Source organism: Triplophysa dalaica, chromosome 14 (genome assembly GCF_015846415.1).
Source record: "Triplophysa dalaica isolate WHDGS20190420 chromosome 14, ASM1584641v1, whole genome shotgun sequence".
Lineage (NCBI taxonomy): Eukaryota > Metazoa > Chordata > Actinopteri > Cypriniformes > Nemacheilidae > Triplophysa > Triplophysa dalaica.
The window spans coordinates 18,126,270-18,137,759 of NC_079555.1; the positions used below are offsets into that span (position 1 = coordinate 18,126,270).

At 46.1% G+C, this 11,490-nt stretch overlaps 1 long non-coding RNA gene across 1 annotated transcript; it reads right to left on the reverse strand.

Annotated features, from left to right (window-relative positions):
• Positions 1-1,584: 1,584 nt before the first annotated feature.
• On the reverse strand, positions 1,585-3,474 carry LOC130435884 (uncharacterized). The gene is made up of 3 exons (XR_008908893.1): positions 3,335-3,474; positions 3,111-3,179; positions 1,585-2,364 (listed from the first exon to the last, which is right to left on the reverse strand). It is a non-coding gene; the product is annotated as an uncharacterized LOC130435884 (long non-coding RNA).
• Positions 3,475-11,490: the final 8,016 nt, after the last annotated feature.

The following is an 11,490-nucleotide window of genomic DNA, read 5'->3' on the forward strand; positions in this document are numbered from 1 at the left end:
GTCTTAACAACCCTCAATGGTCCTCTTTATTTCAACACCCGGATCTCTAATCAATGGTGCGACCCCTATTGAGAGGTCAGGATATTTTACGATGTTCCAAATGGTCACCTTTGATCTGGGCAAGATCCTACAAAACGTTGGTTAGAAATACATAAAATGTACATATTCATTGTAAAAAGCTCATCTTCATGGCTGTTTCCTTTGTGTTCGATTGACTCTTCCTTCTTGGTTGCAAGCTTTACATGCTTTGTGCTTAAAGTTTTAAAAAATCTATGTTGTTCTAATATGAGCTGGAATAATGTTTGAAATTGAAAAGCATTTAAGAATGCGTTTACTTTATTTACTTTTAGTTATTAAAGGGACAGTTCACACAAAAATTAAAATTCTGTCATATGAGTAATATGGTTACTCATCCTCATGTTGTTTCGAACCGGTAAAAAGGCATTTTTTCTTTTGAATACAAAGGAAGATATTTTGAAGAATGTTAGACAATCTTCAGATCTTGAACATCTTTCACTACCTTAGAAGAAAAAATATATATATATATTTTTTCATCTGTTGAACACATAATGAGATATTTTGAAGAATTTATAAAAGCAAGCAGTTCTGGGCCACTATTAACTACCCTTTTAATGTTTCCTACTATTTTAATTAATGATATCTCAGAACTGAAAATTGCAAACATTCTTCAAAATATCTTCCTTTGTGTTCAGCAGAACAAAGTAATTTATACTGTAAACAATTGCATAATACAATGCAATGTAAGTCGCTTTGGATAAAAGCGGCTGCCAAATGCATAAATGTTGGAATAACTTGAGGGTAAATGATTTTTTATTTTTGGGTGAACTATCCCTTTAAGCAATAATGTGATAACAATGAGAAGATCAGAACTGATGAGGCAAAAGAAAAGCCTCATTTGATTGTATTCTCTTTCTTTATACATTGTACTTTATATCAAATATCTAATCAACTAATATACTACCGTACTGTATATCAGAATAATATCATCATGATGTGTATCTCTACTGATATTTCATTTGTAAATGAGGACTGGAAACACGGTGCTTGGAAAAGCTTTCTTTCTCCAATCTTGAAAAACTGATCACTGCAATCATGCAGCCCAAAAAATAAAAGAACAGCCATCACTCGCGTCACGTCACGAAGCAATCTAAAATGGCTCAAGCTATACAAGGTAAATTGGGAAGCGGATAAAGATGGCGATATGACAAGTGCATCACATACACACTTACCTTTTGATTTTATGCAGTATGAAAGCATTAAAATACCGAATTTAGAGCTGGCTTTATTGCAGATAAGCATATCCGTTCTGTATAGTCTCATTAATCAATATTTCCGTATAGTGATAATGTGTCAATCAAGGAGTCCTGCCCACTGAAAGCTGTGCACGTATATTAACAGACAAATAAACAACCAGCATACCGGTTGAGAGATTATATCATCACCATAGAAAACATCGTCCAGCCCTGTGAGCTGCGGTGGTTTGGTCAATGACAGATTAAGCTTTATTTCTTACGCTTTGGATGAGTGCTTTGAGAAAATGTCCAGCTGAAATGTCCTCCCTCCTTTAGGTTATCCAGAATGCATTTTCATTCTGCATTATCAGACTGCCCTGGTGCTGAGAAGCTGAACAAAACAGTGAGTGAATGAGGAAATACTTTTTGAGTGAACTATCCCTTTAACACACATAGATATGCAGCAGAAAACTTGATCATTTTACATTAAACTACTCAAAGAACCTCATTACTTTTTGCTGCCTCATCAGGTGCTTTGACAAAATGTTTGTTTTCTTGATATAAACTGCCTGAATTAAAAAAGAATACATGCAATGTTTCCATTGTGTCTTTTAATTATGGCAACATAAAGCTTGTTACTTTTAAGGGATATATTTCATTTATAAAATCAATAATTTGTTTGTGTCTCCAAAACAACTCTGACCAATGACAAACATTTTTTGGGTGATTACCAAATATATCACATTTTACCAGCAACTATGAAGGAGAGTGATATTCATGTAAGATGGATTCATAAGGTTATATAATGGTTAATTGTAAACAAATCAAGAAAGATAAATGTTGATATGGTTCATTAGTTGTTTCAGCCCTCACACCATGTGTATCAAATGCTCTACAAAACCCCTGAAGGTGTCCTGTGGTTTCTGGCACTAAGCAACTGTCCAATATAAAACACTGATCACCCCCATACATATCTGTGTGCTGCAGTGGCAAGTCATTACACCAGACACACAGCCTGAAGAAATCTGAGTTGATGTAATATGGTTAATTCTGCAGGCAGGGGTTCCGCCAGAAATTCTGGGCGCTATGGAAACCAAAATTTCTGGGCCCCCTACATTTTTTACAGATAAAGTTTAACCCAATAAACATGCCCTGTATACTTAAAAAAAGATACTTAACACATTGCATAGTTAAAATGTCTAAAGATGAGTACAAAGCCTACAAAAACAAGAAAAAAATATAGAAATATGTACTTGTTTACATAAAAGGGAGAACATTTATTATCTCAATTGCAATTGCAAGCACAACAGAACATTATGTACACATATTGACATATACTTTACATGAACAAGCTTTAGCTGGGTCAAACTGCTCAATCAAGAAACATCAGCTACAGTAGAACTAACCCGTAATTAAATCAGTCCAGGAATAAAACGAGGTGCAGACAATAAAGCTGACTCTGCATCTGTATAAGTCACGAACGCAGGCACGCAAGCACACACACACCATATTATTTTTATTGGCCTATTTAGTTTTCTTAATATGAAAAATTTCAAAATCTATTTTGTAAACTTTTTTTGTAAACTTCTTATAGCCAATGGCTACTACAGACACGTTTTATTCAATTTTATATAATTTTTTTCTGGGGCATTTTTTTTATTTTAAGAACGTCAAGTTTGACAGCATCGATCGTAGCAGCAGCACTGTCACTTCAAAGAACACACGACACGGCAAACTGATTTTGTAATTTTTGAAGCGTGTAGATTTGTTTTGCAAAGTTATCATCATGTGGCGAACACAGTAGATAAGACGTGTTTAGAGGCTTTAATCTTCGCGAGGTTTCGCGCTCAGGCTCACCTTGTTCGGCTGAGACGGGGAACGTGGGGGAAGGAGGACGAGGGTGTGCAGCAGCCGCTGAACCTGTGTCTACGAGACATGATAACCCGTCCCGGAGGCAGCAGAGATGTTATTATTGTTGTATGTAAATCATAATTCAGTAATTATTTTACTAAGCTAGCTAGATCAAAGCAGGTCATGTAGCAACAAAAATATATTTGGAATACAGAAATAGGGCAAGCTACATTTCTTTTTGAAAAACTGTGTGACATACTGTGGACTTTGGCGTTCTCTGTCTTCTCTTTCCTTCTTTTCTTTCCGTTTTTGATGCCCTGACTTTTGATGTGACATGCCTGCGTGTGTAACTGTCTGCGCTGCATCATAACAAGTCTAATAAGCAAGAGACGCTACACTAGCGCTCGTAACTCGGACAGCGCAGGTGGAATGAACCATTGTGAGAGGGAGCAGGGAGGGGTGTGACTGAAACAGTAAATACATTATTTGTTTTTTAAATATTAAATCTGTGGTCAAAACGGACAAAATACACATTTAGTGGGCGAAGGGCCCTAGCACATTTAATGCATGTATAAAAAAGTGAAAAGAAATAGGAAAATAAAAAGGGGCTCTGCTCTTCTGGACCCTAAACCAGCCTGGGCCCTTAGAATCGTCCTTACCTTCCACCCCTTTACAGCGCCCACGGATATAGTTACGACACTTTCTTCTAAACAAAAAAAAATATTGGTCTTTAAAATCTTATATAGCACATAAATGGAAAATTCCCATTTCAAAATTCAAGTTCAGTTGAAAGAGTTCTTTAAAGTTTTTTTAAGCGGTTAGAGTATACAACACAATCAGATATAGGCTATGTTAGGCCTATACGTCAATTAGGGATATCATCAAATTATAGAAATCCCCCCATAATAACTATTAGAACTTAACTAAAGAGTTTCACCTCAAAGACAGAAAAATGTAGTTTCTTAAGATGTGCCTTAAGCCTATAGATTGATAACACATTTATGCCAATGACTGCTATAAAGGTAGTGTCACAGGTCGGGGGTCAAGCCAGACTGCACCCACCCCTGAAACCCAGGACCACCTCGAGGAGCGTACCAGGAAAACCAGACAGACGAGAGAGTAAAAGTTTGACAAGGTTTATTTAGTTAAAATCAATTAAAAGTCTCAGTGCTAATTCTGTGTCTCCCAACCAGAACGGGATCGGACCTCGGACGCCGGGAGGGCGTGGAGTTCTCTTCGGCAGCTCGTGCCCGGTAAGGGAGAAGAGGAGTCGGCCACCCGTCAACTGAGTGGGGGAGTATCCTGGTAAGTAGAACTTATAGATGCTTTGGTCCAGACGATGCAAGGAATATTTCTTAATGTCCACCTCTCGTTACAGCCAACTTCACATACGACACTTGGTCCGGAGGATCCTTCGATCTGCACAGCAGAGCAAGTAGTCGACAACAAGTATATGTTCTTCGAATGAGTGATGGGCTTACGGCTGGGAGATGCTTCGGTCAAGACGAGGAAAGGAATATTTCTGATGTCCACCTCCCTTCACAGCGACATCACATACGGCGCTTGGCCAGGAGGATCCTTCAATCTGCACAGCAGAGTAAGTAGTTCAACAACAGGTATATGTTCTTTGAACGAGTGAGGGGGCTTACGGCTGGGAGATGCTTCGGTCAAGACGATGAAAGGAATATTTCTGATGTCCACCTGTCTTCACAGCGACATCACATACGGCGCTTGGCCCGGAGGATCCTGCAAGCTGCACAGCAGAGTAAGTTAATACACGTACACACAATCTTCCAGCAGGTAGGGAGAATCTTCACACGGAACGCCTGGGTTTTTGTTACGGTGACAGTGGTGGGCTTTCGAGGTGGTGAGCGTACGGCATTAACTCTGTATATATTCCCCACACTCTGTAACTTCACTTCAAGCAATTATTGTGCAAACACACCACTTCAGGCACTGCATATCCACTCTCAGTGCAAATAGAGCCAACACTCACCCAACGCTTGCTCCTTCCACTGTCGGGCTGGATCGGGTCTCACCAAATAGCGAGGAAGTGTGAATGCCTCCTTACTGACCCGGGGACCGAGCGCTTCTCGCCCACACACGAAGGAGAAGACAGGAGTTCAAATGATCACTTAATCCACGCACTCTCCAGTGACACAACCCTCGTGATCAATCCACTTCACAACTTTATATCAGTCTCAGTGCAGGTGCATGCATTCAATCGAATTCCAAGATCATATTACTTATCTTCCCTCCGATGACGATCACTTGGTCCTCATAACTCACTCTCTTTCCGTCCTCAATATCTCCACTCGATGGCAGTTATATCTGTCGCACAGCCGAACAGCCGAACCCCGCAACAATCTTCAGATACCTTCGCACGCCAGCCCAACCGTCAAAGGAATCCACTTCTCTCAGGGGAACACATCCGAAGAAAGGACAACCAGGAAGAACAACCGGGAGAACGAACAACCAGTAGGAAAACACCCCCTTCATGGTCTCTGTACTTCCTTTTTATATGGTTACTCCGCCTCCACAATCCTCTCACAGATCCCAATATCAAACTCTCCGCACCAGATGTCAACCCGTCATTAGCGTTGTTATGGTGACATAATGCGCAACCCGGAAGTGGACCGGTGTTACAGCGACACCGTCCCGGGGGGAACACAATTCCAGCGGGACTTAGTTCCGCTTCCCTTTCGTCACCCCGTGACATACCCCCCTGCCAAACCGTTCTAGTCCCTAGAACGCCTTTCAGTCGCCCATTCTCCATAGCGTGCCGGGGGCCGACCTCGGTTCTCCTTCTGGGACCGTCGTGGTGGCGAAACAGGGTCGATGCCCGCAGGCATATCCATCGGGTCTCTGGGGGCCATTTCTGCGGGGACATTTACCCGTTCTCCTGGGATCACGGCCCATCCTGCTATCCACGGGGCTACAGCTTCAGGCTCCGTTGGCGCCTCCTCTACGGGGCTGGGGTAGTTCGGACAGGGGCGGATCATGTTCCGATGGACCACTCTAGCGGGCCCGGCTTTTCCTTCGGGCCGAAACGTATAAACTGGCTGTCCAGGCCGCTGCTGGCCCTCGACCACATATGGTGTAGTCTCCCATCGGTCGCTGAGCTTCCCCTTTCCCTGTCGCCGGTTATCCCTTACCAGGACCCTTTCCCCTGGGAGGAGGGGGGCTTCTCGAGCCGTCCGGTCGTACAGCCTCTTGTTTTTCTTCCCAGCCGCTCGGATCCGTCTTGAGACTTGCTCGTATGCAAAATGGAGGCGTTGGTGGTGACGCCCTACCCACTCTGTTACGTTCCCCGCCTCCTCGGTTGCTGCTGTCCCCAGCAATAAGTCGGTGGGCATCCGCACATGCCTGCCAAACATCAAATAAGTGGGGGCGTAGCCCGTGGTACTGTGCGTGCTGTTATTGTATGCCTGAATCAGATTTGGTAACACACTCACCCAGTCGCTCTGATGTTCTTGATCTAGCGTGCCGAGCAAGTTCAATAGAGTCTGATTGAACCGCTCGCATCCGCCATTTCCCTGCGGATGCGAGCCCCGGATCTCGGACAGACCTACATAGTACTCCCTCCTTCACCTGTAGTCTGGCCCATTGTCCCAACAGCTTCCTTCCTGCTCCCCCTTGGGCCCGTTGTTCGGCCAACGTCGGTTTTCGCCCCCGTTCCAGCCATCGCATCAAGCCACTGATCTCCCTGTCGGCCTGCTGTCGCTCCTTCCAGCGGCAGGGGTCCCATCCCCAACTCACAGGCATCGCCTCACGTTGAGTCCCCGGCGCCTCCACAATGCCCACCATATACTCCTCTCCCTCGGGGTCTGGCATGGGTTCCGACGGATCCCTCGGACCTTGAGCTTCTGGGAGTCGGGACAGGGCATCAGCGTTGGTGTTCTCCCGACCTGGCCGGTACTGGAGCTGGTAGTTGTAGTTGGCCAACTGGGCCACCCAACGCTGTTCAACTGCCCCCAACTTCGCCGTCTGTAGGTGTACTAGTGGGTTGTTGTCAGTTACTACCAATGTAGCCAATGTAGGGGATGTCCAGACCATTTGCTCCTTTCAGGGAGAGCCAGGGAGCCTCCGTCCCATGCATCCTCTGGTTTCCGAACAGCTCTTGCGACAGGCTTTCCGCGAATAGGGTCACCTGGGATCCGGTGTCGATGAGACAGGGCACTTTCACACTGCACACCTGGACCTCCACCACTGGGCTATGCCCAACCAGCCTGTCCTTGGTGCCTGCTCCGACGGGTGGGTCATCTAAGGGGGTCCCGACCACACGACCCACTGTGGCAGGTCGACCTAAAAACCCCCCTCCGAACCTCTTCGAGGGCCACACTGTCGGCTGTAATGGCCTGGTTGGCCACAGCGGTTGCAGATAGGTCGTCCTTGCTCGTCCCATTCGAACTGGGGCCGGTTGGGCCGATTAGGTCGCCTCCCTGAGTCCCTGTTCCCGTCAGAGTACGCCCGGTCCCGCGAGAAGGGCCTCGCCTCTTGCCTGGTAGCCCCAAGACTCAGCTCGTCCACGAGCGTCTTGGATAGCTCCGCTATCTGTTACCGGACGTCCTTTAGGAGTTCGAGCTTCAGAGTCTGTTTCCACTCCGCCATGTCGGGGACAGCCGCTGCGGAGCTACTTACGGCCGCACACACAGGGGGCTCTTTCACCTCAGCCTGATCGATCTCCAATGCCACCGCTTCTTTCTTTAGGTCTTCAAAGGTAAGCTCAGGCTCCCTTCTGAATTGTACTCTAAGGCCCTGGCGTACTGGGCCTTCCCTTAGCCCCAGCAGGAATTGGTCCCTCAACAGGGTCTCGCCATTTCCGAGACCATGGTCCGGGCGTCCCTGCAGCCTGGTAACTTGCTCCCGTAGTTGGAGGGCGAAAGCTCTGACGGATTGGCGGGGGCCCTGTTTGCTGCTGAAGAACTGGGCCCGGAGAACCGCAGTTGGGGTGGCGTCACCATACCTTTCCGTCAGGAATCTGAACACAGACTGGGCGGTGGTTCGGACAGCTTCGGGGGCGGCTTGGACTTCCCGCCGTGCTTCCCCTTCAAGGGAGTTGAGGGCAAACTGTAGCTGTTGGGTCGCACTCAGTCCCTGTAGCCCGGCCAGATACTCGATCTGAGCCCGCCATTCAGAGAGGCGCACCTCTGACTCACTTCCTCCATATTTCTGGACCCAGGGGTTTCCCATGAACACTGGCATGACTCGGGGTGGGGCCCCCAGTGCCTCGTCGTCGGCCATCTGAGAATCCCTGGTCGCTCAACCCGAGGTGAAACCCTGCCGACTACGCCAAAATCTGTCACAGGTCGGGGGGTGAAGACAGACTGCACCCACGCCTGAAACCCAGGACCACCTCGAGGAGCGTACCAGGAAAACCAGACAGACGAGAGAGTAAAAGTTTGACAAGGTTTATTTAGTTAAAATCATTTAAAAGTCTCAGTGCTAATTCTGTGTCTCCCAACCAGAACGGGATCGGACCTCGGACGCCGGGAGGGCGTGGAGTTCTCTTCGGCAGCTCGTGCCTGTACGTGGCCTGTAAGGGAGAAGAGGAGTCGGCCACCCGTCCACTGAGTGGGGGAGTATCCTGGTAAGTAGAACTTATAGATGCTTTGGTCCAGACGATGCAAGGAATATTTCTTTGTGTCCACCTCTCGTTACAGCCAACTTCACATATGACACTTTGTCCCGAGGATCCTTCGATCTGCACAGCAGAGTAAGTAGTCAACAACAAGTATATGTTCTTCGAATGAGTGATGGGCTTACGGCTGGGAGATGCTTCGGTCAAGACGAGGAAAGGAATATCTCTTATGTCCACCTCTCTTCACAGCAACATCACATACGGCGCTGGGCCAGGAGGATCCTTCGATCTGCACAGCAGAGTAAGTAGTTCAACAACAGGTATATGTTCTTTGAACGAGTGAGGGGGCTTACGGCTGGGAGATGCTTCGGTCAAGACGATGAAAGGAATATTTCTGATGTCCACCTCCCTTCACAGCGACATCACATACGGCACTTGGCCAGGAGGATCCTTCAATCTGCACAGCAGAGTAAGTAGTTCAACAACAGGTATATGTTCTTTGAACGAGTGAGGGGGCTTACGGCTGGGAGATGCTTCGGTCAAGACGATGAAAGGAATATTTCTGATGTCCACCTCTCTTCACAGCGACATCACATACGGCGCTTGGCCCAGAGGATCCTGCAAGCTGCACAGCAGAGTAAGTTAATACACGTACACACAATCTTCCAGCAGGTAGGGAGAATCTTCACACGGAACGCCTGGGTTTTTGTTACGGTGACAGTGGTGGGCTTTCGAGGTGGTGAGCGTACGGCATTAACTCTGTATATATTCCCCACACTCTGTAACTTCACTTCAAGCAATTATTGTGCAAACACACCACTTCAGGCACTGCATATCCACTCTCAGTGCAAATAGAGCCAACACTCACCCAACGCTTGCTCCTTCCACTGTCGGGCTGGATCGGGTCTCACCAAATAGCGAGGAAGTGTGAATGCCTCCTTACTGACCCGGGGACCGAGCGCTTCTCGCCAACACTCGAAGGAGAAGACAGGAGTTCAAATGATCACTTAATCCACGCACTCTCCAGTGACACAACCCTCGTGATCAATCCACTTCACAACTTTATATCAGTCTCAGTGAAGGTGCATGCATTCAATCGAATTCCAAGATCATATTACTTATCTTCCCTCCGATGATGATGGCGCGGCTTGGTCTTCACTTGGTCCTCATAACTCACTCTCTTTCCGTCCTCAATATCTCCACTCGATGGCCGTTATATCTGTCGCACAGCCGAACAGCCGAACCCCGCAACAATCTTCAGATACCTTCGCACGCCAGCCCAACCGTCAAAGGAATCCACTTCTCTCAGGGGAACACATCCGAAGAAAGGACAACCAGGAAGAACAGCCGGGAGAACGAACAACCAGTAGGAAAACACCCCCTTCATGGTCTCTGAACTTCCTTTTTATATGGTTACTCCGCCTCCACAATCCTCTCACAGATCCCAACATCAAACTCTCCGCACCAGATGTCAATCCGTCATAAGCGTTGTTATGGTGACATAATGCGCAACCCGGAAGTGGACCGGTGTTACAGCGACACCGTCCCGGGGGGAACACAATTCCAGCGGGACTTGGTTCCGCTTCCCTTTCGTCACCCCGTGACACTAGCCAGCATGTGTCGCAAGCCTTTCTATATTTGCAGTATATTTAGTGCACGTTTTTCTTGCTGGGATTAATTGAACAGTCACTTTTCTTCCAGGGTGTAAATTATTTCTGTAGTTTAACACACTCTTCTAGATCACAGGTGGATCTTGTAGAGAAACACGACCTTGAGTTGTCAAAAAGTCTTAACTTTTACATAAAAAGTCTACACAAAACTCTTAATTACAATATAATTATCTTTTTATTCTTTTATGTATTCTTTTGACATTATTTTGGGTAGTTCCAGGTTAGTCCACTGGATGGCTGTTTCAAAATTTGGAAAGTAGAGACAAAATTTGATTAAGTCTAATTTTTTGCATAGTGTTAAGTGCTATAATAATGGATTGCACAAAAATATCCTGTTTGCTTTTTCTTCCATTTAAAAAGCTATTTAAAATATAAAAAATGTAAAGACTGTAGAGTGATGTTTATTCCCCTTTAAGGCCGGCCGCTCCTCCTATGACGTGTAACAGAGAGCACTCATCATGGATAGACACGCGTTTAATACCGCTGTTCAAAGTCCAACCGAATTTGTGCAAGCATACGTCTCTACTTTGAAAATTCTCGCTAAGAAATGTGAATTCGGATCATTGCAAGATGAACTCATTAGAGACCGCATTGTCTGCGGTATAGAAAATGACACAGTTCGTAAACAGTTACTCCGTGAAAAAAACCTCACCCTGGACTTGGCTGTTAACATATGTTTGCTGCATGAACAGTCTGAGAAAAGTCTGAGAGCGCTGAGAAAAGACATAGAGGTATGTGCTCTGCAAAAATCACGTTGCTCAAACTGTAATGGCCAACATCCTGCTGAAAAAAACAAATGCCATGCATACAACAAACGCTGCAACAACTGTGGTAAACTAAACCACTTTGCGAGATGCTGCAGATCAGCACCAACACAGCAAATAGATGCTAAAACGAATGCTGAAAGGTTTGAATCACACCTTCCCTACCAACATAGCAGAGAAAGTCAATCTGGTGGCTTATGGAGGAGAGACAATTGACACTGAGGGAACAACAGTGTTGCAGTGTGTCCGTGGGGAATTTAAATTTCATGTAGTGGATCGTGATGTAAAACCCCTTCTCGGTCTACAGGATAGCATCGCTATGGGACTCATCCAACTCGGACCTGATGTACACATGCTGCATCATGAGGCGC